This window comes from Pan troglodytes, chromosome 16 (genome assembly GCF_028858775.2).
Source record: "Pan troglodytes isolate AG18354 chromosome 16, NHGRI_mPanTro3-v2.0_pri, whole genome shotgun sequence".
In the NCBI taxonomy this organism is placed as follows: domain Eukaryota; kingdom Metazoa; phylum Chordata; class Mammalia; order Primates; family Hominidae; genus Pan; species Pan troglodytes.
Window position 1 is genome coordinate 65,789,376 of NC_072414.2, and position 5,606 is coordinate 65,794,981.

Below are 5,606 nucleotides of genomic sequence, written 5' to 3' on the forward strand. Positions count from 1 at the left end.
AGAAACTCACTCTTTCCCTGGGGGACCTGGGATTCAAGGAGGACCATGGCCATGGGGGTCTGACACCGCATCTGCCAATGCTCTCCTCTCTAATTTTCTCTCTCCTGTCTCCCTGTGCCCTCATTCCCTCAGCCACTCCTTTGGCTTCATTTTCCTGGATTCCATGAACACAATCGAATTATAGTCATCAGGTTGGAAGGGACGCGAGAGCTCCATGTTCTCTCACCTCCACCTAGATCAGTGATTCTCAAACTTTGGGAGAAATCAAATCAGCTGGATAGCTTGTTGAAACCTAGATTGCTGGACCCCACCCTCAGAATTTCTGATTTGAGCGGCCTAGAGTGGAGTCCAAGAATGTGTATTTCTAACAAGCTATCAGGTAATGCCAATGCTGTTGGTCCAAGGACCACACTCTAGGAACTGCTGACCTCGGTTTGGGCTCAGAAATTAACCTTGTATCTCTGTTTCCCCCGAAACAAAGGGTCCAATGCCAGCACACTTACTCTCTTGGTTTGGTACCCACTGATGGTTGTTGTGGCTCTTTTATCTATCTATTTATTTATTTTTTTTGACAGAGTCTTGCTTTTCGCCCAGCCTGGAGTGCAGTGGTGCAATCTTGGCTCACTGCAACCTCTGCCTCCTGGGCTCAATTGATCCTCCCATCTCAGCCTGCCATGTAGCTGGAACCACAGGCTGTGTGCCACCATGCCTGCCTAATTTTTGTATTTTTTGTAGAGACGGGGTTTCTCCATGTTGGCCAGTCTGGTCTCAAACTCCTGACCTCAAGTGATCTGCCCGCCTTGGCCTCCCAAAGTGCTGGGATTACAGGCATGAACCACTGCTCCCAGGTGGATGTGGTTCTTGATAGGAAGGTACGGCTTCCAGGCACCTGCCACTCAGAGCCCTGGGGAAAGTCTTGGGTTTCATTATTACAATAAATTCACTGACAAGAACACAAAATTCTTTGCAGGGAAAATAATCATAGTGATTCATAAAGAAACATACTGTAACAACATCAAGAGTGGTAATAATAGTAATAACATGATTGTAATATAATGTCACCTTCCCTAATGTGCTAAATCTAGATTGGTCTGAGCAATATAAAAGAATTACTGACATACATAAATGCTCAGAAAGTCTAGCTTAGACGTATTTGGGGCTATTTAGGTGATGGCAATGGTGATGATGACTGTAATAACAAACCACATTTGTACACAGCTTTAGTGTTTCTAAAGCACTTTTTACCAGTTTTATTTTAGCTGCCACTCTGGAAAGTAAGCGAGGTGGGTAAACCTTCTTTGGTTGATAGATGAGGCTCCCATTTGTTCCTCCTTTCAGGCCTCATTCAACAAACATGTGTTGTGTGCAGGTTAGGTACAGGACAGGGTCTGGGATAGGGTTGTAGACAAAATGCAAATTAAATATAAATTCAGGGCTGGATGCAGTCACTCACGCCTATAATCCCAGCATTTTGGGAGGCCAAGGTGGGAAGAGGGTTGGAGTTCAAGATCAGCCTGGGCAACATAGCAAGACCCCCATCTCTATGAAGAGAAATTTTATTTTCATTGATTTTTTAGTTTTTTCTGGCACTTAGTTCTGCTTCACACAAAGAAATTTTAAAAAATAAATAAACTCAATGCAGATTCAAATATCAATTAAAACGAAATTTGAATTTCAGAGAAACAACAAATCATTTTGTAGTATAACCATGTCAGAAATATTGCATGGGACATACTTAAACTAAAATTGTTTGTTGTTCTTCTGAAATTCACATTTAAGTGGGTGTGCTGTGTTTTTATTTGCTAAGTGTGTGGTACCCTACTGGGGAAGGTAGGAGGGGATAAAAAGAATAAGAAATGTTTCTCGCCCTCAGAACAATCTCACAGTCTGGTTGGACATCACAGAGCTCAAATGATTCCAACCCAAGTAGTCAGTGGTCTGGTGGCAGCATTTCTCAACACGATGCGCACAGGTGGCACCTGGGGATCTTGTGAAACTGCATACTCTGATTCCGCAGGTCTGGGGTGGAGCCTGAGAGTCTGCATTTCCTACAAGTACCCAGGTGGGGTTGACGATGCTAGTCCCTAACCACACTCTGAATAGGGACGGTGTAGCAAGGAGCAAAGAGGCTGTGGGGGCTTAGAGGAGGTGCTCAGCCCATCTTTGGGGGTCAGGGAAAAGCTTCTTGGAGAAGGTGGTAGGTAACTGGTGGGTCTTGGCTGGTAAACACTTGGGGAGGGAGGTGGAGAAGGTGTCCCAGGAGGAGGAAGCACGATTTTTGGAGTCTCAGAGGTGTGAGAAACTACTGCAAATCTGGGAAGGGTGTGGGTGAGTGTGGATGGAGGCTAGATTTGGGGTTGCAAGCAGTGCTGGAGTCTGGGCATCAGAAATTCATCAGACAGATGGGGTCCTTGTCATCACAGACCCCACCAAGCCCATCAAGTGGCAGAGCCAGGGCCATGGATAGACCAGCACCATCCAGTGTGGCTGGGGATGAATTGGAACCAATCACTGGAGTGGGAGAGCCCAGGGAGGGAGTCATGTACTCTGCCTGGGAGTTGGAGAAGGTGTCCTCCTGCACAACAGGGTATTTGGGGACAGGGTCTTGGAGGTGAAAGGGACTTTTTTTTTCAAGGGCTGAGAGGAAGAGAGGTGAATGTCTTACAAGAGGGGCCAAAATGGAGATGCAAAAAGTTTGCTATGTTTCGGAAGAGTGGCTTCCTTGAGGACAGCAACCATGTCTGAGTCCTTCTTCTCTGGATTCCCGGTGCTCAGCATGAGGCTTTGTCAGCATGGGGCAGAAGGCTAGATCAGCTGGCAAGGTAGCCCAGAGCCTCTACTCCAAGCCCTCGTTCATTTTGCTTTATCTCTCCACACCATGGTCAGAACATCAGTGGCGGAGGAACTTGTCATACTGTCAGACTTGGATTCACGGCTGGGGTTCTGGAATCTGTAGTAGTTAAACAGTCTTGGAGTACTTCAGAGTTAGCAGAGCTGGGGTAGTCGCTCTCATAAGGCTTGTTCTCATCTTCTTAGGGTTTATCACAGCACGCAGGACAGATTGCTAGTGTTCTTCTGTGTCCGTTCTCTCCCTCTTCCTTGGCTAAATAGATTGCCTGCATTATAGCTGGGTACGTGGCATCTCAGAACAAAATCTACATTTCCTAACTTCCCTCGGTGTGGTCATGGAACCAGGTTCTGGCCAGTAGGGTGTGGTAGATGTCACTTGAGAATCAGTCTGGGTGTAGCACAGGAAGAAAATACTATTCTAGGTATTCCAGACAGAAAGAGATTTAATAGAGGGATCTGGTTGCTTACAAATTCCTTGGCAGGGCTGGAAGCATGAAGGTTGTGGGATGTTGTTAGCGTTTCCAGTCACATCACAGGAGCTACAAACCAGAGGTCAGGAAGCTCCGGGAAACTGCTGCCAATGTCATAGCTACCCCCAGCTGCAATGAGGCCAGACAGTGGACTGGAGGATCCCAGGGGCCAGAGGCTGCAGGCCAGGTGCTTCTGCCGCCTGAGGCAGAACAGCTTCAGCCATCTTTCTCCCTTGCAAATAGCATGTGAGTAAAGCTCATTGGCTGGAACTAGTGACATCCAGAATCCTGGTGGCAGGAGTCTGACAAACACAGTACTGAGGCTTCCAGGCTCTGTAATACAGTGAAAGCATAGCAGGCCGGGAGGGGGAGCAGGCTGAACGCTGCCTGGTGATATTCACTATCACTCCTTCCTGCCAGCGGGGATAGGATGCAGTGGCAAGGACAACTTCCTAGGATGGCAGAGAATCATGGTAGCAGTCACAGAAATGCCACCCAGGCTGGACCTTTGCATAGATAAGAAATAAACTTCTACCTTGTTGAAGTCACCGAGCAGCCGAGCCCATGTCCTGTCACACCGCTATTAAGTGTAAAATGAGGTCTGAGAAGTGTTACTACTCCAGCGTGCATCGTGTTGATGTTACTGTAGTTTCAATGGAACCTGCCCATCAGGAGTGCAGCAATAAAAACTCATTGACAGACAAAGCAATATTCAGGGCTGTGTGTAGCTGTTGCCAAATGAGAGCCATTGAGTCTATGCTGAGGGAAGCTGGAGAGAGCTCAGAGGATACAGGGGTGTTGGAAGCCTTCCTGGAGGAGGCATTGCTGGAGATGGAGAGGAGAAAAGCTCTCCAGTGGAGGCCATTTTTCTCTTCTCTCTCCAGAGCTGTATCAGCCAGGGAGCTGCCCCACCCTGCCTCCAACCTTGGCCTCTCCTGGTCAAGGCTGTGAAAGGCCAGGAGGAGGGAGGCAGGGTGCCTGCGGTTAACCCCGGGAGCAGACTCTTAAGCTGGGGCAGGATAGAGACCAGAAGGATGGCCTGGGAGATGGGGAGGAAAGGAGAGGTTCAGCGTTGCTCCAGAGGGAGAGGCCCGTGACTCTGAGACAGTTCTCAGCTGTATCTACAAGACTCTGAGGACAAAGATGGGGACAGACACATTCAAGGAATGGCCTCAAGGTCATGAAGTGGTGCCTGATTCTGCCTTGCCCCCTGTCTCGTCTGCCTTGCAGCTCCTCCCCAGGAAGAAACACTATTCACCCTTCATACAGGGGGCCTCAAGTAGGTCTGTGACCTGGGGAACAAGGGCCGTCCTATGAACCCATGACAGGCACAGGGCTAGGGACGCACCCAACCAGCTATTCTCTCTTCACCCATTTCTGTGAGAAGTAAGTGATTAGGATGTGGGGATAGACCCAAACTGGCCAGGGTCAGGGCCGAGTTACAATTTATGACCAAGGTTTAGACTGTTCAGGATGAGAGAGTGGTCCAGGGAAGGATCAGAGATTAGACAGCCACAGGGACCAACCTGTGGCCACAGCTTTGTCTGTGCCAGAACCATGGTTCAGTCTAGTACTGGAGTCTGTTTTTTTTTTTTTTTTTTTTTTGAGACAGTATTTCACTTTGTCACCCAGGCTGGAGTACAGTAGCATGATCATGACTCACTGCAGCCTCCACTTCCCAAGGTGCAAGCAATCCTCCCTCCTCAGCCTCCTGAGTAGCTGGGACCACAGGCATGTGCCACCATGCCCAGCTAATTTTTAAAAAATTTTTGTAGTGATGGGCCTCACTATGTGGCCCAGGCTGAAGGATTCACTTTTCATGGGGAAAGAGTGTTTAACACAGTGGATGAATTCAATTTCATTAGTTCCCTTGGTAATAAACCAAAATGAAAGGCTATTATAAGTGTGATTTATTCCCTTATATCATAGTTAACCTTCATTTCACTTCTGGGGGCCCTCTTTACTCTTCCCCAAAACTTGTGGTTTAGACCTTCTGACACTTTGGTAGAAGAGGATATACAGACACAGAGGAGGAAAACGAGCTGCCTGAATTCTCATGCAACTTCAGAAAGGGCTAGAGCCAGGCGAGAAGCCAGTTGAGCAGGTGCCCAGCACAGGGCAGCCTGGTGGACTCACAGCTTCCTGCAGTGTTTTGGAGACAAGCCCCAGGTCACCCTGAAACCCATGGGCAGGCAGTGGGCAGGCGGGCCGACAGCCGGCTGGAGGAGTTGGCAGCAGGGAAGTCCCGGATCAGAGCCTTGGGCCACAGCCAACGCTGTCTAGTTG